We start from the raw sequence: 25,230 nt of genomic DNA on the forward strand, positions 1-25,230 counted from the left end.
AGTCACGTATTCAGACACACGATATTATTATAACTGCTCAGACGCGTCCTGCTGCAGCCGCAGAGTCTCTAACAGGAGCTTCTCCTTCTGGCTCAAGATTCTGCTTCAAACTGCTTTTGGTTGAAAAAACAGCGTTTCGACGAGCCATAGCGATAAATCCACCGTAAATATTAGGGCTTGGCACCGCAAGCAAAACCTGCATATTCTACAGGGTTGCCAGATCTGACTCACCGACTCGCATGACAACCAGCCCAAATCTCAACATTTGTAGAAAGTCGTGTTAAAACCATCAAATGCGTAGTAAAGAACACGTCATAAGCAGACAACTCCACTAAATAAACAAGAAAAAAAGATAACGCAAACAGGCTCCCAAAGAATTGGACGTAGGCACACCCAACCTGGCAACAATATCTCCCCGAGAGCGTCATGGAGTCTGCGTGGACAGTGGCAGAACATTGGGCAAACACAGAAACGGCCTAGAGCTCACCAGAGGGACTTTTAGAGGGACGTTCAGGACCGAGGCTGGATTTACAGCAATACGGTTTGAAGACAATGTTGTTGGATCTCTTAACTCAGACACAGGAAACTTACAATGGGAACAAATCTTGTCAAAGTGCCAAAAACACATTAGCAACACTGCTGATCGAACATGAGGGCAGCGTCTGAAAACTGGTGGCGTTTCAACACAAGGACATTCTGACCGGCTGCGATCGATGAGCCTGTTGTATCAGCAGTCGAACGCACAAACCCTCACAGAACACACGGAATACGAAATGTTGATGAGCATAGATTATTCACACCAGTTTCAGTTGTTTCATCTGATAATTCTCTGACAGTAGGAAGCAGTTAAACCTGGAACAGCTGCCTGGACCTGTGTCAGTGGTCGTTGGACGACTCTGCGCCAGATGGGAGGTTCTATAGTTCAAGCCCTGCGTGGCCTGGTTTTTTTTACATGACCCACTTCACGTCTCCCTCCTCCTCTACACACACACACACACACACACACACACACACACACACACACACACACACACACACACACACACACAAGATTAGAAGGGAGAGCAGGCAGGGACACGGCATCGCCGTACTGCTGCTGGAAGATGTGGAGGGGCAGTGGGGGCTTTAGCGAGGCATCAGACCCTGACGCCCTGTACCACACACACACACACACACACACACACACACACACACACACACACACACACACACACACACACACACACACACACACACACACACACACACACACACACACACACACACACACACACACACACACGCTGGATGAACAAGCGCCACAAAAGCCGCAGTCCCACCACGCAGTTTGTTCCGGGGTGGGGTGGGATGGGTTTTCGTGCTCTCCACTGTCAAAAGTTGTGGATGGTACCAAAAAGAGCCGTAACCAACATTTACAGTTTTTGGTAACCCCTCGGTTAAGGTACCTAAGCACTACGGAACGGGTCTCATAAAGAAGAGCAACAACTCTTGCTGATTGGTAGTCGCAATATTTAAGTAGCTCATTGGTCGTATAAACCCTATATATATATAACATATGCTGCTTTTTGCTCACTGGTTGTTTAGTTAGCTGGTTTATCGAAATGTGAGCGCTACACTGCCCGTACTGCCTGTACTGTACTGTCCCGGCACGTACTACGCAGTGGAACCGCAGCTTTACCGTGCCGTGCTGAGCAGTGGAAACAAGGCCTGAGGGCCTTTATATAGAACTCCGTGTGATTGTGGAAGGTTATGGTTAGACGCTAGAAGCCAACTCAAAGCCGATCGGTTGAAGCTAACAGTTAAAGGGGCAGTACCAAGGCAGCAGTACCAAGGAAGGTGTACCAAGGCAGCAGTACCAAGGCAGCAGTACCAAGGCAGCAGTACCAAGGGGGAAGCACTGTCACCACTGCTGCTCTGAGTCGGCCTCGACCTCCTCAGTCAGAACGTCACAAAGACTGGTGATGAATACTAATTCAGTGGGGCAACAATCAACATCCTGCTCTACAAGGATGAAATCAAACTGTACGCAAAGAACAAACGTGATATCTACTCACTGACACACACCACCAGGATCTACTGTACTGACACACACCACCAGGATCTACAGTACTGACACACACCACCAGGATCAACAGTACTGACACACACCACCAGGATCAACAGTACTGACACACACCACTAAGATCTACTGACACACACCACTAAGATCTACTGACACACATCACCATCATCTACTGACACACACCACCAAGATCTACTGACACACATCACCAAAATCTCCTGACACACATCACCAGGATCTACAGGACTGGCGTAGGGATGTCATTGGGGTTGCCCTACCAGAGAGCAACATAGGGTAGGTCCATGATACAAGTACCTTGAGATCCCGCAGGCAAACAGAAACCATGAGGCGGCACCAAGGAAGTCAACCACATCCAAATACCTCCAGAGAGGGAGGTCATTCACTTGAATGGTCTGAGCCAGAGGCAGGGTGGTGCTGTGTGTGTTCAGCTGGTCTGTTTCTGCCTCTGCCAGACTCATTTCCTCCTCGATAACCAGTCAAAATGAAGAACCAGTCAAAGCTCAGTAGAAGAAGGGATCAGCCTCTCCCACACTGTAGAGCCGCAGCTCATATGTGTTGATGGGTTCATTAACAGGGAATGAAGCAAAACCAACTCCTACTGCCAAAATACCACTGAATACATGTGACAGGGATTGAGATGTACAGCGTGTCTGGTGGATTTGATTTATGTGGTTTTGTAAAAAATATGACAAGATGTGACACTGCTTTACATTTCTCACAGTAATTTATACTGATGATGCACTGATGATACAGTGATGTGTCACTGGGATGAGATGTGATGGGTCACTGTAGAGGAGCTATAGAGTCCCTATGGAAGAGCTGGCAATTCACTGTAGAGGAGCTGTAGAGTCACTGTAGAGGAGCTGTAGGGTCACTATAGAGGAGCTGTAGAGTCACTGTAGAGGAGCTGTAGAGTCATTATAGAGGAGCTATAGAGTCACTCTTGAGGAGCTGGAGAGTCATTATAGAAGAGCTGTAAAGTCACTGTAGAGTCACTATAGAGAAGCTATAGAGTCATTATAAAGGAGCTGTAGAGTCACCGTAGAGGAGCTGTAGAGTCATTACAGAGGAGCTATATAGTCACTCTTGAGGGGCTGTAGAGTCATTATAGAGGAGCTATAGAGTCACTCTGGAGGAGCTGGAGAGTCATTATAGGAGAGCTGTAAAGTCACTGTAGAGTCACTATAGAGAAGCTATAGAGTCATTATAAAGGAGCTGTAGAGTCACCGTAGAGGAGCTGTAGTCATAATAGAGGAGCTGAAGAGTCACTATAGAGGTGCTGTAGAGTCACTGTAGAGGAGCTGTAGGGTCACTTTAGAGAAGCTGTAGAGTCATTACAGAGGAGCTATAGAGTCACTCTTGAGGGGCTGTAGAGTCATTATAGAGGAGCTATAGAGTCACTCTTGAGGAGCGGGAGAGTCATTATAGAAGAGCTGTAAAGTCACTGTAGAGTCACTATAGAGAAGCTATAGAGTCATTATAAAGGAGCTGTAGAGTCACCGTAGAGGTGCTGTAGTCATAATAGAGGAGCTGAAGAGTCACTATAGAGGGGCTGTAGAGTCACTGTAGAGGAGCTGTAGGGTCACTGTAGAGAAGCTGTAGAGTCATTATAGAGGAGCTACAGAGTCACTCTTGAGGGGCTGTAGAGTCATAGAAAAGCTATAGAGTCACTCTTGAGGAGCTGGATAATCATTATAGAAGAGCTGTAGAGTCACTATAGAGAAGCTATAGAGTCATTATAAAGGATCTGTAGAGTCACTATAGAGGAGTTGTAGAGTCACTGTAGAGGAGCCGTAGGGTTGCTGTAGAGGAGCTATAGAGTCCCTGTGGAGGAGCTGTAGAGTCACTGTAGAGGACCTATAACATCACTATAGAGGAGCTGTAGAGTCACTGTAGAAGGACTAAAGAGCTGCATGTGGAGCTGCAGGTTTCTGATCTCTGGACATGTCAGAAAAGTGTCAGAACTCTTTGTAGTGACTAAAGAAAAAGAGCCCAAACGGACAGAAGTTAAAGCTACAGAAGTGCCTCATCATCTACCTGACACACCTCTCATAGTGTGTTTATGTTGAGCTGCCAGCAGCTCTGTGACGTCCGTGAGGCAGTGACCAAGTGAAGCGGTGGCCTCACAGAACTGCCGCTGATTGCAGTCTGCAAGCTGACATGGATTTCACTCGTTTTTTTTTTTTCTTTGTCACGTCCGCTTTGTGGCAGACTTGGCAGCAGTGCAGCACCTCAGCAGAATTTAATTAGGATTAATAGAATGAATGTGTAGTGTGACAGTCTGTGGGGATGGGGAGCTCCTCTGAGCTCCGACCACAGAGCGCCCAGAGGATGTAACCACAAAATCCTGCCGACTTCAGCAGTAAAGTTGACTCACGTATCCCGCAGGTGTAGCTGCAGTTCTTCACTCTTTCGGTTCTTTATGATTTGTGCTGCTTAAGGAAATGTGAGGTTGTGACGGATTTTTTTTTTTCCAAATGCTCTGTACAATGCTGGACCTCGCTCCAATCACTTGTTGTGACTGGCACTACGACTGTCAGCACGTTTCCTCCGAAGTCTGCAGCCGGTCGGGCCGGCTGGCAACACAGTGCCGCCGGTGACAAACTGCTCCGTCCACCACTCCAATAAAACTAAACGTTCAGAAAACAGCAACTTTTCTTAGCAAAATCTCTAGTTTATTGCAGAAGTCTTGGTGACTGGTGACGGAGTCGCACTGGTAGTAGTGAAGACATGCTGGTCCTGGCTGAAACAAGCTGAAACAAGCTGCCAGCACTGAGCAACGGCAGTGGAGGCTAAGTGGGATCCGGCCACGTGACGCAGCCTGCTCGTGATGAACAGCACGTATGGAAATGTCCCCAACATGTTGCCTGAATTGAGGTTTGGCTGCCGGATCCAGAGCGCGGCGCAGCATGAAATACTGGAGTGATGGCAGATAATCAAAACCTGGAAAAGAAGATGGTGGGCTTGTTTCACATATTGATGCAATCGATTTTCAGGCCTGAATGGGCAAGTCCAATTATAGCGCCTTGTGTGAGAGGAGGAGGAGGGGGGGGGGGGGGGGGGGGGGGGGTAGGAAGTGGAAGTAAAAGTGAATTTGTTGGTGGAAGAGGTTTGACCCTGTTTCTGAGATAAGACACGCTCTGTGTCATTGGCTCAGTTCTGATTGGATTCAACCCCCTTTTGATTGTTTTTCCTCTGACTCCCCTCCCTCAGATTCAAAGTCTCATTTCCAGCGACACGTGGAGTCAGTTGGAAGAACGGAATTTGCATCACATTTGAATAATGTTGACAGCCGTCCTGCTGCGGGGTGTGCTCCGCTCTCCTTCTGCCTCCTGACTCGTCCTGTGTGGCCGGGGCGCTCCCCGTGTAAAAGCTTCCTCCGAAGAGAGAGTGTGTGTGTGTGTGTGTGTGTGTGTGTGTGTGTGTGTGTGTGTGTGCGTGTGTGCGTGTGTGCGTGTGTGCGTGTGTGCGTGTGTTGTAATTTTTCTAAGAAGTTAATTACTTGTCACATCGACAGAAGCCAAACATAGTGTGAAATCATTCTTCGCTCCTGATCCACGTGACAAGCAGCAGGGCGGAGACTAAAATACCCCACAGTGTGATCTGAGGACATTTCAGGAGTTTCAAGGTAAAAGTAAAGCAGCTTCCTGTCGTTTACTCAGGATGAAATACCATGAAACTGACCAATGTCAGTCAGACTCTTCAACCAAGCCTGCTCCCAGTAGACCACTGCACACCACCACCGGACAATATCACTGTACCAACTGGGCAATAAGCGGTGCTATAACTATAATAATCTATAAGAACGCATTTACTATGTAAAATACATCCACCCCCATATTCTGTACATGTCCACACTTATAGGCACCGTGTGCATATTTTTTATTATATTGTATTTTTATGAGCTTTTTTTTAGTTCCTGCTATGTGTACTTCTTCCCCTTTACTATCCTGCTGTACCACTGCAAATTTCTCCACATGCGAGATAAATAAAGGGAAATCTTATCTTAATGTTCCTGCATCTTTCACTGTTTCTGACTTCAGTCACCACAGTCCTTCTCCACATTACATCATTAGAACAGTACGGGACTATGGCTATGACTCAGTAAACTCACACATTCAATATATTTTTGAACTGCAGATGGAAACCGGCTACGACTAAAATCTGGTACGAAGCATCTTTTCTTCAGGATTAATGTTTTTGTACCTGGTCCCCGAAAAATAAACTAAATAAAGAATATCCTCCATGACTGTCATCAATGCACCAGTTGCAGGCAGTTGCGGGAAGTGATGGAAACAACTCAGACCGAGGCCCCGTTCACACGACGATGTTTCAAGTGTAAACACATGGTCTTCATGTTTTCGTTCCAAAACGTTTTGCGTCTACATGACAACGTTTTGAGGAACGATGTCTGTTTACAGAAACGCTAAAAACGTAGTTAGCCTGCCAGGCTATGAGTTGGTGCTGTTGGTTGTTTTTGTAATGAAACCAGCACACACACACACACACACACACACACACACACACACACACACACACACACACACACACACACACACACACACACACACACACACACACACTAACACACACACTAACACACACACTCACAGTAGACAACAATACAACAATGGGAGTGTACGGACATTTGAATGGACACACGACCAAGTTGCATTGCTAATACTGTGATATGAGGTCATGATATGAGGTCATCATAGGAGGTCATGATAGGGGGTCATGATAGGAGGTCATGATAGGGGGTCGTGATAGTAGGTCGTGATAGGGGGTCATGATAGGAGGTCATGATAGGAGGTCATGATAGGGGGTCATGATAGTAGGTCGTGATAGGGGGTCATGATAGGGGGTCATGATAGGAGGTCATGATAGGAGGTCGTGATAGGGGGTCGTGATAGTAGGTCGTGATAGGGGGTCATGATAGGGGGTCATGATAGGAGGTCATGATAGGAGGTCGTGATAGTAGGTCGTGATAGGGTGTCGTGATAGTAGGTCGTGATAGGGGGTCATGATAGGGGGTCGTGATAGGGGGTCATGATAGGGGGTCATGATAGAGGGTCATGATAGGAGGTCATGATAGGAGGTCATGATAGGGGGTCATGATAGGGGGTCATGATAGGAGGTCATGATATGAGGTCATGATAGGGGGTCATGATAGGGGGTCATGATAGGAGGTCATGATAGGAGGTCGTGATAGTAGGTCGTGATAGGGTGTCGTGATAGTAGGTCGTGATAGGGGGTCATGATAGGGGGTCGTGATAGGGGGTCATGATAGGGGGTCATGATAGAGGGTCATGATAGGAGGTCATGATAGGAGGTCATGATAGGGGGTCATGATAGGGGGTCATGATAGGAGGTCATGATATGAGGTCATGATAGGGGGTCATGATAGGGGGTCATGATAGGAGGTCATGATAGGGGGTCACGATAGGGGGTCATGATAGGAGGTCATGATATGAGGTCATGATAGGGGGTCATGATAGGGGGTCATGATAGGAGGTCATGATAGTAGGTCATGATAGGAGGTCATGATAGGGGTTCATGATAGGAGGTCGTGATAGGAGGTCATGATATGAGGTCGTGATAGGGGGTCATGATAGGGGGTCATGATAGGGGTTCATGATAGTAGGTCGTGATAGGAGGTCGTGATAGGAGGTCATGATATGAGGTCGTGATAGGGGGTCATGATAGGGGGTCATGATAGGGGTTCATGATAGGAGGTCGTGATAGGAGGTCATGATAGGGGGTCATGATAGGAGGTCATGATAGTAGGTCATGATAGGAGGTCATGATAGGGGTTCATGATAGGAGGTCGTGATAGGAGGTCATGATATGAGGTCGTGATAGGGGGTCATGATAGGGGGTCATGATAGGAGGTCATGATAGTAGGTCATGATAGGAGGTCATGATAGGGGTTCATGATAGGAGGTCGTGATAGGAGGTCATGATATGAGGTCATGATAGGGGGTCATGATAGGGTGTCGTGATAGGAGGTCATGATAGGAGGTCATGATAGGAGGTCGTGATAGGAGGTCATGATATGAGGTCATGATAGGGGGTCATGATAGGGTGTCGTGATAGGAGGTCATGATAGGAGGTCATGATAGGGGGTCATGATAGGGGGTCACCGGCACTGGAATAAAGCATCTTTCTTCTATAGGTGGAGAAACATCTTTCGACATACATGAGTAAGTCGTGTTGATGTGACGGAGTTGCTCTGGGGAGCCGCCAACATTATTCTCACTTCAGATGTTTTACTGCAAATTATTCAAAATGTAAGAGAAAGTCAAACACCGATGGAAACTCTGCAGCCTGCCGAGCACCAAAAAGCAGAATGTGATCACAGTAACAGAGCTCAGCTGTTTGCATCCTTAGTTGGTTCTGATAACCTCAGTGAAGGAAAGACGGCTGCACCAAGACTCCAAACATTCATCATCAGTCATTTTCCAGTGAAGACCTGTCAACAAACCTGGATCTCATGTTGTCTACTCAGGTATAATAACTACAATCACTAACATATTTCAATATTTTAAACAGTTTTATCTTTTGTAGGACTGTATTCTCAAAGACTTTTGAGAAAAAACTTTCCCACACAAAGATGCCAGACTAATCCATCATCACTGCTCGTCTTCTTTTCCCCGAAACAAAACATTCATTCAATAACCACCAGACTCCACCCATCTGCCTTATGGGTGGTTTGCAGGAGGACACGTGTCTTTTAATAAACCATCATCTTTCCGACACTTTTCAGTCTGTGTGTTCCCTCTCGACGAGGGCTGATGATGAGGAGGAAGATGAAGCTGCAGGCGTGCACACAGAGACTCTCATACATCTGCACTGAGGAGGCAGCTGCAGCTTCAATGGGAGCTCACAGCTAAACAACAGAGACCAGTCCAACACTGTGCACTGTGGTGCACACCCTCCACCTGCTCCACCCACAGGGAGCAACTTCAACCTGCACCACCCAAAGAAAGCAACGTCAACCTACTCTACCCACAGGAAGCATCTTCAACCTGCAACAACCACATGAAGAAACGTAAACCAGCACCACCCACAGGAAGCAACATCAACCTGCTCCACCCACAGGGAGCAACTTCAACCTGCACCACCCACAGGAAGCAACATCAACCTACTCCACCCACAGGAAGCAACTTCAACCTGCTCCACCCACAGGAAGCAACTTCAACCTGCACCACCCAAAGAAAGCAACGTCAACCTACTCCACCCACAGGAAGCAACTTCAACCTGCTCCACCCACAGGAAGCAACTTCAACCTGCACCACCCAAAGAAAGCAACGTCAACCTGCACCACCCACAGGAAGCAACATCAACCTACTCCACCCACAGGAAGCAACTTCAACCTGCACCACCCAAAGAAAGCAACGTCAACCTACTCCACCCACAGGAGGCATCTTCAACCTGCAACAACCACATGAAGAAACTTAAACCTGCACCACCCACAGGAAGCAACATCAACCTGCTCCACCCACAGGAAGCAACTTCAACCTGCACCACCCAAAGAAAGCAACGTCAACCTACTCCACCCACAGGAAGCATCTTCAACCTGCAACAATCACATGAAGAAACTTAAACCCGCACCACCCACAGGAAGCAACATCAACCTGCTCCACCCACAGGAAGCAACTTCAACCTGCACCACCCATAGGGAGCAACTTCAACCTGCACCACCCAAAGAAAGCAACGTCAACCTACTCCACCCACAGGAAGCATCTTCAACCTGCAACAACCACATGAAGAAACTTAAACCAGCACCACCCACAGGAAGCAACATCAACCTGCACCACCCACAGGGAGCAACTTCAACCTGATCCACCCACAGGGAGCAACTTCAACCTGCACCACCCAAAGAAAGCTATGTCAACCTACTCCACCCACAGGAAGCATCTTCAACCTGCAACAACCACATGAAGAAACTCAAACCTGCACCTCCCACAGGAATCAACTTTAACCAACCACATTTTTTCAATATCTATTTTCATTTTCCATTTTTATTGGTAACAGAACACAAACAAGATAGTCACAATGTGGTACAATACAATATTTTTCGGCTGCCAGTTTACGATTTAACTCAACATTGGTCTTCGAGTATCTTGTGACAATATGAAATTCTAGAAGCAGAGAAAAGCCCACATGTTCACACCCAGATATGACGACCGTCTACGTGGGTGGAGTAAAATTACATTGAGCCAGAAAAGGGCACCAGATTCTCAAAAAAAGTTTGTTATCCACACGCGTTTTATCCAGGCGCAGTCTTTCCATCAGTATAACAGACACCATCTCCTTGAGCCATTGTTTAAAACAGGGTGGCTGGGTAGATTTCCAAGCCAGACTGGTATTGCCAAACGCAGAGCAGCTTGTAAGTCCTGTGACATGTCAAAAGTTGAGCAACCGAAGATCGCAAGCAAGTGATTGGGTAAAATGTCCCTGGACTCAGCTTTTGAGAGCCACTTGAAGATCTCCATCCAAAAATGTTGTAGTGTCGGACAAAACCATAAAAGATGTGCTAGTGATCCTTCATCTAGGGCGCATTGGTTACATGTAGAAGGCACCGACGGAAAGATGCGATTCAATTTTGTTTTTGAGTAATGCAGTCTATGGATTACTTTGGACTGGATTAACTTGTATCGTGAATTAATTGAACAGCAATGTATCTGGGACATCGCCTCCTCCCAGAGCTCCGCTGTTACCTCCGAATTCAGATCTTTGGCCCATGCTCGCATAAAGCAACTTGAACCTGCTCCACCCACAGGAAACAACTTTAACCATCCACATGAAGCAGCTTTAACCTGCTCCACCCACAGGGAGCAATTTCAACCAACCACATGAAGCAGCTTTAACCTGCTCCACCCACAGGGAGCAACTTTAACCAACCACACGAAGCAACTTTAACCTGCTCCACCCACGGGAAGCAACTTTAACCAACCACATGAAGCAACTTTAACCTACTCCACCCACAAAAAGCAACTTTAACCCACTCCACCCACAGGACGCATAGTCGCTACATACGTAATTTACCGCCATCCAGTATGGAGGGAATGAATAATGCAATGTAAAGCGTCTTTGAGTGTCCTGAAAAGCGCTATATAAAACCCATGCATTATTATTATTAATCTGCTCCACCCGCCGTGCGACTCCTAGCTGCTAACTAGCCAGGCTCAAGGTTGGAGAAGAGGCAGAGCTCGTCACCACAACGAGCTCAAAGCTCTGCTTCATGTCACTGAATGAGGCTTTAAAGGCTTCAGGAAGATTCTGGAAGATGTTGAGTCTGAATACACGCTGTGGGGACAATGCTAAATGCTAAATGCTAACCTCCAGCCTCTCGCTTCGGCATGCTTAAAGAATTAGATTAAAAGCTTCAAATGGATCTGAACACACACTATATAATTCAGGGACAAAGTTTCACATATTTGATGATCTACTTAAATTTTTAAATCTTCCTCTTTTTTTTGACAATTGGGTGAGTCTGAATTTCATCTGAATCTAAATACACAATTTCATTTGGTAACAAATAATGTTTTGTTTTGTTTTTTTACAAATTTACCATCATAGAATGCTAATGCTTTTATTCGCAAGCTATAGTTTTTCTGTCTGCTAACCTGAAACAGTGAACAAACCATAAAGTTACTTCCAGTATCATGACTTCAGTTAACAATAGAAGTTAGTTATATTTGTAGTTTTCATCAGGAGTGGAGCCTGTGCCGGGGCTGATCTGAGCCACACATTTGACACCGGTGGCGTATGGATCACTGACCACTTCTACTTGCCCTCGTCCTGTGACCGAGCAGCGGCTCACACTGTGTTTGTCTGGGTGACCTTGGAGTGCCTCAGGTACGTGGACCGGTCGGTGCTGGATGTGGGACGCCTGCTCAGACGCGCCTGCAGGCCTGATATGAGACCAGACGGGGATATTGATCGAGGTTTGTGGAGCGGAGGCCGGCGCACCTGGCTCGGCTCGGCGTGACGTCAATGAGGCTGCAGCTTCCTTCCTCCGCTTGTTATTCCCATCCAGGCCTGCTGCAGGCAGCCGGGCACAAACAGGCCTGTGTACGAGGCACCGAGCGTTGTCCCACTAGCTCCAGTGCAACAACCAGTCCGAAAATGCCCCGGGGGCATCTATCAGCCTCATATCAGCTTCTTTCACTTTATAAGAAGTGTGATTGAATTCCAGCTGCAGTGATAAATGCACATTTATTAAAGCAAAGTCACTTTCAAACCACCTGAAGGCGCGAAGACACACAATGCAGATTTGCTCTGAATCATCACAATTTCTGCTTTTTTCATTACGTAATATAGATTCTAGATTCTAGATTGAAGAAATATGCAACCTTTATGACCAAAATACACATTTTCTTCCACTTTCCACCAAATAAAATTCCTATGAAGACAACAACATCATAATGATTTGCTATACATACAAAAACTGTATATTATTACATTTTTGAATAGCTGTAACTTTCATTTTGACATTTTAATACATTCTTAGCTGGTTTTCTTTTTTTCAGCCATTTAAGACCATTTTAGCTTTTCAAAACTACTCAAGCCATTGCAGCCGTTTGCCTCTACGGATGATTTTTAAAGTGCCCGTGACACCATATTTCATGTTAGTTTTATTATTTTCGCCATGAGAAATAACAGTGAAAGGCATATCTGTCATGCGTGCAATGCTGATATATTTCCCATTTTTCGAAGCGTTGAAAAACAAACACTCACGCATGTAATGCTGCATTGTCATATTGTTGTGGTGCATTTCTTTGGATGTTCAACACGCTATATTGGTATGATCTACTAGAAAAGGTCAACAAGTGTGACCTTTAGTAGTTTCTTATCGCATCTCAAAGCTGCTATCTTTGCAGCCATAAGTAAGGTCATTTTTGAGATTTGCTGGTGTGCTGACCTGTAGCTGATGTGTAACTGAAGTGGAGCTGTGCAGCCACAAGCTGCATTGATTGACGATGTGTACGACAGTGTTACAAGGTCAGAGTGTGTTCGTGTCTCCGTGCTGCTGTAGGGAACAGGAAGCCTGTGTGGCTGCTGCAGGGCGGCTACGTGTAACTAGACCCAGTGCGTGTGTGTGTGTGCGTGCGTTTCAGTCCAGACAGACCTACTCTCCAGCGACACACTGTTTGGTTGGTTGTAGGAAATATTTGTCCATCAATGATATCGTCTCATTTCTCTTAATCAGCAGTAACCTGAAACTCTGCAGCCACATGACTCTACAGCTCCTCTTTTGTGGAGCGGTAGAGTCACTACAGAGTCGGTACAGAGGGCTTCAGATGATAGTCAAGTAGTAAAAACGTCTTTCAGTCATTAAGGCTTCCGACTTGAGTTAAAAGGACATTAATGAAATCTAAAGCAGGTTAAAAAAAAACCACTGCTGAGGGACATAATTCAGTCACTAGACGATGACGATGTCGACCCTCAGGGACTTGAACTCATTGAATACACCTTCCACCTGCACTCACATGCTCTCCGCTCATCTGCAGTAATCTGCCAGCCGTAATCATCAACTCAGTACAAATTAGAAGGTGAGAGGAGATGAGAGGCTGAGCGGAGAGCTGCAGGGAGGAGGGAGCATCATACTGTACCTGGAGTATAACTTCCCCGCCGATCACTCAAATTATCAAAGCCTCCTTTAAATTAGATCAACGCTTCACATGTATGAAGAGAAAAACACAGTCAAAGCACGATAAGCTCTCATTTGAAGACGGTAATTAACAGATCAGCTGTGAGACTATAAAGTTGAATTGTTAGTTGGAAATGTGAAGGATGAAAGGTTGAAGAAGTCTGAACCCACATCCGTCCCTATAATCCAGGGCTCTGCGTCTTCCACACAGGTGAACCTGCCTTCCTCCGGTCATTCAGTTTCAGTGAGCGGTGTCAAACATGCGGCCCGCGGCCCACCAGAGGGTCAAACCCAGCCGCTTCAAGGACCTCACCAAAAGCTACAGAGGAATTTACCCTCCGGAATCTTCACAAAGTTCATAAAAGTCCATTAGAGGGAATATTTTCACAAAGTGCTTGTAGTTTTTGCACTGAAGCAAAAAGAAAATGTGAGTTTTGTTCTTATTTGTCGCTTTAGGACAGATCTCCTCTTCCTCATGGTCTGATCATCATTCTGACTTTTCAGGTTTTAAGCAGGAAGCGTCAGAAAAGTTATCACGGGGGGGGGGGGGGGGGGGGGGGGGGGGGGGTAACAGACCCTTGTTGATGCTGTATATACTATTTACCATTATCGCAGTGATCCAAACACTTTCCAATCGTCATGTCGCCATGACAGGACCAAACTGTCGGTGTACCTCAGGGTTCAGGGGAAGTGTGGAAGTGGTTTAATGACTAAAGGTAGAGGATGGACCGCTCCACCTCGCGCAGCTCCGTCCCTTCAGAAACGGCTGTCAAAGTGTTACTATGGCAACAAGCGTCGTCCGGGAGTGGGATGTTTCTTCATTGTGAGAAAGTTGATGACGATGAGGATGATGGCGGTGGTGATGAAGCTCTCATTCAGTCCCTTCTGCGGTAATCAGCAGTTACAAATTAGCGGCTTTGCGTAGTGTGAGACGATGTTATGAGCAAAGAAGGAGCACAAAGAGAAGATAACTAGCGCTTTTCACTCTGCACTGGGCCGGCTGCTCCGCCGGGTGGATAACGCTCCCTTTATGGGGCATAATTCTTGGATTGTGCTGCAGTCCCGAGCAGTGAAAAGGTCTTTTTTTTGTTGGTGGAAGGCAGCTGTGGCCACAGAGCTCCCTTCATGGCAGAATAAGGGCCTGATTGATGTGGGCTCTTCCTCCGGGCCCACAGCTCTCTCCTCACTTGATAAGCCATTGATTAAATAGGCCAGAGGCAGACGAGGCTGGAGTGGAGGCGCAGCACAGAGAGCTCTGCCTTCTGAGGGATGGAAATGTCCACTGATGTGAAATCAAACGTGCTTCTCTTCTTCAGCACTTCAGGAAGTGTGAGCAGTGATTCGGAAGTGACAGTCTGCTGGATGAAGAGCAGGTGAGGAGAAGGTTGGTGGACGTTTGCTCTCCGTAGTCGCTCCTGAGCGCAAACTTTAGTGGTTAAACGTTGCTCTTCGCCTCAGTCTGAAGGTGTGGGGAGAGCACAATGTTTATATCAGAGCTCTGCAAACCTTCACCAGGGAAACAGACTCTGACCAAAGTTCACCAAAATAAAGCATCAAAACAAGATCAGTCCCGACAGGCCAGGATCAGTTCTGTCGGGACTGATCAGTCCTGACAAAACAAGATCAGTCCCGACAGGCCAGGATCAGTTCTGTCGGGACTGATCAGTCCTGACAAAACAAGACCAGTCCTGACAGACCAGGATCAGTCCCGATAGACCAGGATCAGTCCCGACAGGCTAGGATCAGTCCCGATAGACCAGGATCAGTCCCGATAGACCAGGATCAGTCCCGACAGGCCAGGATCAGTCCTTCCACCCAAACTCTCTTTGCTTATATCATAAACATTTTAATTTTGAGTGGTAATCGGGGATAAAATCATCTTATGAATTTAGTTTTTTAAGAGGGAAACATTTCAAAGAAAATGGCTGGAAAAGAAAAGATTCACATATTAAAGTCTGATTAAATTGACCGGATCTGGATTCAGTTCAAACGAAGCGCTGAGTCCAAACTGATCGAACATTCTTACTAAAAAATGATCCAACACAATAACCCGTGAACCACACATTTAGACGCATCTTGCAGAGAAATCCAGTTAAATCAGGTCTGATGAAACTCAGTGAGGTGAACACATGAGAGTCTTTATGATCGTTTACTGTCACCCGCCTTGTGCACACTCACATAACGTGAAATCTTCAGAAGCGAGAAAAGGTGTACAAGACGTGTTGATGGTTGTATTGTCTGATGTTACTCTTTAAGATGCTCTTAAAAGTCTTGCCGTTGTCTCCGTGTAGCTCCATGTAACGTAGGCTCCTGCAGGGGGATGAACTCAGCCGTCCCTGTTTCCAGTACGCTCTCATGGTTGACAGAAACCGGATGTTGGCATGAGCATGTCAGCATTGAATCGTTCTGACGGAGCAACATAAGTGAAAAACAAACTACATCCACACACTCCGCTGTGCCTTTCAATTACCCAACATGTACACATACATGAAGTGTTTCCTGCTGAGAGGAGGAGTAAAGCAGCTGATGGAGGAGGGGTCATGATACTCTCATGTCCGGTCCAGGACCACTGTCTCCGAGGAGACGGGGGTCTGTTGTGTCACATGAGCACGTTCCTCCGTGATGCTTTTAATGAGTTCAGATGAACAGGAAACGTTTCAGCTGGAGTGTGACGGAGACCATAGATGTGGAATCAGATCAGGATTCTAAACACTTCAGAGGAAATATTTCTGCTCTTAAAACTTTTTGCTGTTTGATTACACGTCAACAGGAGTTTATATAACTGATTGAAGACTGCAACAAAACACATCTCAAAGTGGAAACAGGAAAAAAAAAACACGAGTACAAGTGGTTTCTGTCCATTATGGAGGCGCAACATGATCTCCAACTGTTACTTCATTTGTTTTCATTCACAATGACACCATTTCATATTTACAAGCAAAACACTGTTTGGGGAACAAATGATCTAAACAATGAAACTGCTTCTATTAACCTCTGTAAGGAACCAAAACACAGAAAGAGAAAAACTGAACACAGAGAACAGCTCAGCCCGACTTGGTCCAAAACCAAAGAAAGTCAAAGAACCCAAACATGAGGAGGAAAAAAACCCCAACCACCAGGACCAATCAGAGCGGAGCTACAACCACCAGGACCAATCAGAACGGAGCTACAACCACCAGGACCAATCAGAACGGAGCTACAACCACCAGGACCAATCAGAGCGGAGCTACAACCACCAGGACCAATCAGAACGGAGCTACAACCACCAGGACCAATCAGAGCGGAGCTACAACCACAAGGACCAATCAGAACGGAGCTGAAACCACCAGGACCAATCAGCATGTGTCATGGACTCAGGGTCATCAATTATTCATACTGGCTAAACAGTGTTCTGTCTACCTGTGTGTGTGTGTGTGTGTGTGTGTGTGTGTGTGTGTGTGTGTGTGTGTGTGTGTGTGTGTGTGTGTGTGTGTGTGTGTGTGTGTGTGTGTGTGTGTGTGTGTGTGTGTGTGTGTGTGTGTGTGTGTGTGTGTGTGTGTGTGTGTGTGTACATTCTGTCCCATCAAACATTGATGTGAAGGAAATAAAGGAAAGCCAAGCTGCTCCCTGCTGCTCTCTGACTCTGGAGGAAACACCGTCACTGACTTCTGTTTCCAGAGGACACACACCCGTCAGGGACACGCTTCTGATCAGCTGCTCTGTTTGAACTAGATGACAGGAAGAAGATTATGACAACTGCTCTTCCTTTTTATTGGTCCCCATCACTGTCAGTGTTTGGCTTTACTAACCTGATCAGAGATCAGAGGTTCTCCTGTAGGAGGGGGTCTCTGGACTGGGGGGGACATCATCTCTCTCTCTCTCTCTCTCTCTCTCTCTCTCTCTCTCTCTCTCTCTCTCTCTCTCTCTCTCTCTCTCTCTCTCTCTCTCTCACCTGTATGAAGTAATACATGTCTGAAAAGGTTGGGAGGTGCCAGCAGACCTTTAGAAATCCAGACCGAAGCAGTTTGAGGTGATTCTCATTTCAGGACAGACGTGTGACGAGTGATTGTCTCTGTGTGTAATGATCCTCACACACACACACACACACACACACACACACACACACACACACACACACACACACACACACACACACACACACACACACACTGAAAGCAGCTGCTTCAATGCAGATATCGGACCAGTAGCTCAGCCCGCCGGCTCTGTGGCGGGGGTATATGAGACACCTCACCCCCCCACAGTGTCTATTTAAGCCCTCACTGGGGAGAGAGGACATCTGATCCCGGCCTGCTCTGCTGCTTTCTGCATGGGAAGCACTGTGAAGGTCTTAAATGGGACCTGAAAGGCCTTTTCCTCTCACAGAGCGACAACAGATGGCAGAAGATGATGAGACCCGCTACCACCCCCACCCCCACCCCCACCCCCAGCCCCATCCCTGTAATCCTCTTCTCCCGGCATCCATCCTTCCTTTCTCCTCGTCCTGTGGTCTGCTGCTTCATTCCAGGAACTATTTCCTGCTCTGAGGAGGACGGTGAGGAGGGCTGCTCTCACAGTAGGAGCTCCCACATGGCCTCCAGTCGCAGCAGAAGAAAACGTGTTAACATACAACATCTGCCGACTGTTTGGATGATTAACAGGAACACGACGGACTGTCAGCCTCTGGTCACGTTTAACATCTTCATATATCAAACATATTGCTGCTTGGTTGGACTGAACTACGCTGCTGTATTTGGCACTCTTTTATTTTGGAAACAAGTGATGCTGAAACTCAGTGAATGGGTTTTGTAAATGCTAGAAGAGCAGGAGTATTCCGCTGCGTCTGCTTTTCCATATCTCCATATATATCCAGTACATGGAACTCCTTCATAGAAGAGTGCCTTGTCCTCCTCGACCTGGTGTCTGTGGTATCGAAGCCTGAATAGGGTCTTGTAGAATTTGGGGGGTCATCTTCATTTGGACCGTGAACATTTATCAGATTTGTATTTTCAGATCGTAAAGTAGCTTGGACCATGATTTATATCCAGCAGGACCAACGATAACGTTATGGATTAGGAAGGAGTTACGGATCAAGATGATAACTGCTCTAGCGTGAGAAGTATGAGGAGCAGAAAACACTCAATCCTGCCAACTTGATTCTGAGCAGACCAGTTTCTTATAAGAACGCCTCCACCCCCACCCCCTCCACCCCCCTTCCATGTTGCTAATAAAACACCACATCCCCTCCTCTTCTTTAACAACCACTTATGAACACATACAACACCAACTATTTAAACTCTAAAGGTCTTAATAGTGAACATTTCAACTTCAACATCTAGTATTTTGTTTCAGTCCATTTTTAAATCCAGCCTTTCACAAGATGGATAAACAAATATAGTGGCCATAAAAATGAAGACAAACAAAGACGCCATCCTGAAGTCCTCGCCTCTTCTCCCTCGGGCTGTTCGGTTGCATTAGTACGTCCAAGTACTCTGATATAAGTTTGAATTAAGTTATTATAAACTAGAAGCAGAGCTCAAAAAGTGGTGACGAGCTAGCGCCTCGCCGTAACCAGAAGTCCTCCGGTCTACTGATGATCTACTGTTAATCCTGTTTCCATGGTAACAGTCCACCGGTTGATGCTCCTTAAAGCGAAGGATGCGAAAACACGTCCTGATGTTTGTCAGTGGATTGCTCAGTTTTCATGATGAGCACACTGTGGCAGTGGAACAATCCGATTGTAGTTTTTAAACTTAATCGTGTTTGAGGTGAAATGTAACTTCAAAATGTGCAGAAGGTAGAAACTCATTCACACAATTCAAAGAAATATACGTTTTAGTATTTGTCTGCTCTCCTCAGTGAGTGTGACCACCAGTGGAGAACGACTCTGTTCAGGACGCCTCAACCCGGAGGGAGAGGATAAAAGTCTTCACAAGACCTGGAGGTCCTGGAGGTCCTGGAGGTCCTGGCTTCATCTCACTTCATCGTCACTTCAGCTCAGTTAAGTACAATATCAAAGTGAATACTGGTGACACAAGCTGTCACCAAGTGTTTGGCTCCGTTTGGATTTCTTCTATTTATATTGACATGAGAGGCGTTTGTCCGATGACCTCGGCTGTTTGAGGACTTCAGACGCTGTGAAGCAACAATAAACTCTTTCATTGAGCTTCAGCAGATTCATGAATAAAACCAAAACTTACACAAAAATACAGAAACACTAGAAAGAGCTTGAAAAACTGAGCTTCTCAGCATATTGACGCTCATAAAAGAAAAAAATGTTGTTGTGGCAACACACACACACACACACACACACACACACACACACACACACACACACACACACACACACACACACACACACACACACACACACACACACACACACACACACACGTGATTTCACCACAAGGATTTCTAGCTGTTAGAGCCGGAACTGCCCCGATGTCCTCATCACCACCTCTACCCCTTAGTTACTAGATAAATCACTGCCTCCATCACACCTCCATCACCAACTCCATCACTGCCTCCATCATACCTCCCTCACCAACTCCATCACTGCCTCCATCACGCCTCCATCACCACCTCCATCGCCACTTCCATCACCAGCTCCATCTCCGCCTCCATCTCCACCTCCATCACTGCCTCCATCACCACCTTATCACACCTCTATCACCACCTCCATCACAGCCTCCATCACACCTCCATCACACCTCCATCAGGTGCTGCTACAGCTTTGCTGTGTGAAGCAGCTGTGACTGGAGATTCTGTGGTTTCTACATTCAGCTGCTCCTGCTGCTTCCTGCTCAGGAGTATCTTCTTGTAGTGTTGAGACGTTTCTGAGGAGGAAGGATGTAGCAGGACGTAGCAGAACGTAGCAGGATGTAGCAGGATGTAGCAGGATGTGGCAGGATGTAGCAGGACGTAGCAGGATGTAGCAGAACGTAGCAGGATGTAGCAGGATGTGGCAGGATGTAGCAGGATGTGGCAGGATGTAGCAGGATGTAGCAGGATGTAGCAGGATGTGGCAGGACGTAGCAGGACGTAGCAGGATGTGGCAGGATGTGGCAGGATTTAGCAGGACGTGGCAGGACGTAGCAGGATGTAGCAGGATGTGGCAGGACGTAGCAGGATGTAACAGGATGTGGCAGGATGTGGCAGGATGTAGCAGGATGTGGCAGGACGTAGCAGGATGTAGCAGGATGTAGCAGGATGTGGCAGGACGTAGCAGGATGTAACAGGATGTGGCAGGATGTGGCAGGACGTAGCAGGATGTAACAGGATGTGGCAGGATGTGGCAGGATTTAGCAGGACGTGGCAGGACGTAGCAGGATGTAGCAGGATGTGGCAGGACGTAGCAGGATGTAACAGGATGTGGCAGGATGTGGCAGGACGTAGCAGGATGTAACAGGATGTGGCAGGATGTGGCAGGATTTAGCAGGACGTGGCAGGACGTAGCAGGATGTAGCAGGATGTGGCAGGACGTAGCAGGATGTAACAGGATGTGGCAGGATGTGGCAGGATGTAGCAGGATGTGGCAGGACATAGCAGGATGTAGCAGGATGTAGCAGGACGTAGCAGGATGTAGCAGGATGTAGCAGGATGTAGCAGGATGTGGCAGGATTTAGCAGGACGTGGCAGGACGTAGCAGGATGTAGCAGGATGTGGCAGGACGTAGCAGGATGTAGCAGGACGTAGCAGGATGTAGCAGGACGTAGCAGGATGTAGCAGGATGTAACAGGTCCTTAACTGGAGGATTTCCTTCCATGTGTGCCGAGTCACAAAGCCGCAGCTCATTTACATTGACTGTGGCCTGAGCCACACATATGGCTAAGCCCCGCGGCCTGCTGACGGTGTAGACAGTGCAAAGAACATAATTCTCTCTTTTTTTAAGGGATTTGGTGAGGCCAGAGGTCATTCCCTCTGCATGCTGCTTCACTTTTCCTTCCAGTTTAATCTCTAAAGTCACATACACATACAAGATGATTGCTTGGTGTGCTTCCACAAACTGGCTGCTGTTTTCAGAAGCGCTTTGCTTCCTTCCATGAAGACGACGCAATAAATCTGATCCCATTCACACTCGCGTCAAAACACAATGTTGAGGTGAGGAACTGATGGGATAACCTGGAAGCTCTCAGACCCGGGTCCTCACCGCGTTCAACATTTCTCTGCTAATCTTCCGCAGCCCATTCATCTCTCTAATGATACTTGAGCTGTGAGCGTTTGGTCACATCAGCAGCAGACATTTATCTCCTCACCTCCCAGCATCCTCCACAAACTGCATTATTATGTAGATTTATGGAAGCAGTGGTGAGAGGACGCTTACAGTCAGAGTGCCGCACGCCGTTTTGTTATCGGCTGAATCAACACGGGCGACACACACACCGAACCTCCAGCAATCGTCTTTAAGTGCACTGTGCAAGTCGCGGTCTGCACATTCAAAATGACGTGTTTTAAATATGAAATAAAAGGGACATTAATCACGATCGATTCTCAAACAAAAACAAGGAGAAAAATGAATGAATGACGACCAAACGGTGTCGAGCGACGGCTCAGTGCAGAAGTCAGACCGCAACAATCAAGAAAAGTCTTCAAGAACAACAAAGAAATGCTGTTAATGGAAACTGCAGACGCGTGAAGACGCTTTGTATTACATGCAAAGAAAAAAAACAAACAAACAGACACATCCGATATGAGTTTGAAGCAAGAGAAAGGGCACTGTTATTTATTTAGAAGAACAAACGTGAGTCTGCTGACACTTTCAGAATGTTTAACATCATCTATGTGTGTGTGTGTGTGTGTGTGTGTGTGTGTGTGTGTGTGTGTGCAGGCATTCATCTGATCGCTGAGCCTCCGTTAGTGCAGATGGCTCGACATCGAGGCCAATCAGGAATCCTCACAGGGCGGCACAGCTGCAGCACACACACACACACACACACACACACACACACACACACACACACACACACACACACACACACACACACACACACACACACACACACACACACACACACACACACACACACACACAGAGTGTTTTTTGGACCGTTGACACCAGCATCCACAGCGACTCATTATTAAGTGACTCTCATGAAGGAATCATCTGTCCTGCTCGTGTTTCATGTTTCTGTACGGAGATAAACTGATGACTCAGCAGGTTCACAGTCACTCTCTCCTGTACCTGCTATTCATTAGTGACGCGATTGACCAGGTTAATACGGAATATTATTATTAAAGTGAAAGGAAGGACTGGCGGGATCCCATCTTCCCTCATTATTACAAGTTTTCATGATTATTTCTGCACGATATCAGCTGATGTTGTTTAATATTGTGATTATGATTCATGATGGATCCAGACAGACGAGGCTAATGTCTCGGTGACCTGAGGTTTGTTCAGATAACAGTGCTCTTTCTCTTGTTTGCCGACTTCTGTGACCACCAGGTGTGAAATAATTCAGGCTGTCGATCAAACACTTTTTGAAAATGTAATGTATTTTTTGTAAAACATTTGAATCATTCACACATTTCATGTCTAAAATTCTGTTAATTTGAAATATTAGTGCGGGGAAACATAATTTACTGCAGTTTGTTGTGAGATGTATATTGTGTCGATCCGCGCTAACGGTAAATTGTGCGGCGGCACTCGCGACCGTTTCCAGAAAAACATTGAAAGGTACATAAATAAATACTAAATAAATACTAAAGCTATTTGCGTTTATACATTTCAACATTTTTTTTTCAAATTCAAACTCAAGCGTTCAATGAGTAAAGCAATAAAATAATCTGTTAAGAAAACGACTCATTCGGGTTGTTTTACTTTGTGTAGTTTAAGTCCGTTAGCGTTAGCTGGTGGCTACGCGTTAGCATTGCGCTGCTACAAAGACTTGAACGTGTTGGCGACGTTGTGGATTCTCGTGTTCACACTGTGCACACAGCCGCGCTCCTATCCACACCTTCATCCCCCTTCATCCTCCGTTTCCCCCTCACGACGTTCACCGCTAACGCTAGCGTAGCGTCTTTCCGCTCGCGAGGAACGTTCCGCGCCGGAGTGTAAAACTGCTGCAAAGTCAAACGCAAACATGTTTTAGGTGTGTTATTTCCTGTGGTAAGTTAATAAAGATTAAAGCGTTAAAGTCTGGTAAAGTGCAGGAGGTTGTTACTGCAGATTTACCTTCCAGATGTTTTTGACGTTTCTTCCCTGTAAAGAGCCTCTCCGGATGGGAGCAGGTGATCGACTACAGTAGAGACTTTTCTGATAAACTGATATCACAGTGAGGAATTTGCAGCCCTGATCCACACGTGTGTGTGTGTGTGTGTGTGTGTGTGTGTGTGTGTGTGTGTGTGTGTGTGTGTGTGTGTGTGTGTGTGTGTGTGTGTGTGTGTGTGTGTGTGTGCGTGTGTTTCCTCTTGATGCTAAAATATCAGTCGACGTCAAGTGGTTTATATTTCTAGCATGTATAGTTAACTTACTGTAAGAATGTGCAGTATTTCCATCTGTGGAGACGTGAGAAATATCGATAATACTGTCCTGATATAACTACAATCTATTGTACACACACACGTACACACACGTACACACACACGTACACACACACACACGAGAATCTGACAGTGATGACTGTAACCTTTTGTCGATGGAAAACATTAAAATAAAAGGGAATTACTTCTGTTTCTATTTATTATCTGCATTCATTCTGCTTTTAAGTTGCCGGTCACATTTAATTAGAATTTAAAGTTCCGTTTAAATGATTCTTGTCTTGGCGTTTAAGCTGCCGTATAAAGGTTATTGCAAATTATAATTTAACAATAGAAACTGTTATATTTTCTAACCCTTCTTTTTCTCCTGTCAGACGATCATCAGATCTTTTCACTCTTTCCCTCCAGTGGTGCTCACTCCTCAGCAGAGTGAATGCTCCACACTCCCACCGGACCTCCTCAGGCTTTGAGGAAATTCTGCATGGAGAAGACGAGCTGCTGAGGGTGGGGCTGTGAGTCTGACACTATCCATCCATCTTCTACACCTCTTTCCATCCATCTATCCATTCATCTTCTACACCTCTTTCCATCCATCCATCCATCCATCTTCAACACCTCTTTCTATCCATCATCATCCTTTCTTCCATCCATCCATCCATCCATCCATCCATTCATCTTCTACACCTCTATCCATCCATCCATTCATCCATCCATCCACCCATCCATCCATCTTCTACACCTCTTTCCATCCATCCATCCATCCATCCATCTTCTACATCTCTTTCCATCCATCCATCTATCCATCCATCTTCTACACCTCTTTCCATCATCCATCCAGCCATCCATCCATTCATCTCCTACACCTCTTTCCATCCATCCATCTATCCATCCATCTTCTACACCTCTTTCCATCATCCATCCAGCCATCCATCCATCCATCTTCTACACCTCTTTCCATCCATCCATCCATCCATCTTCTACACCTCTTTCCATCCATCCATTCTTCCATCCATCCATCTTCTACACCTCTTTCCAT

The 25,230-nt window shown here is 46.4% G+C and overlaps 1 protein-coding gene across 1 annotated transcript in view; it reads right to left on the minus strand.

Annotated features, from left to right (window-relative positions):
• Positions 1-25,230, minus strand: part of tmem178bb (transmembrane protein 178Bb) — an 82,063-nt gene that overhangs the window by 55,320 nt on the left and 1,513 nt on the right. The gene's annotated exons all lie outside the window — the stretch shown is intronic.

The sequence above is a fragment of the Lipophrys pholis genome, assembly GCF_963383615.2.
Source record: "Lipophrys pholis genome assembly, chromosome: 22".
In the NCBI taxonomy this organism is placed as follows: Eukaryota; Metazoa; Chordata; class Actinopteri; order Blenniiformes; family Blenniidae; genus Lipophrys; species Lipophrys pholis.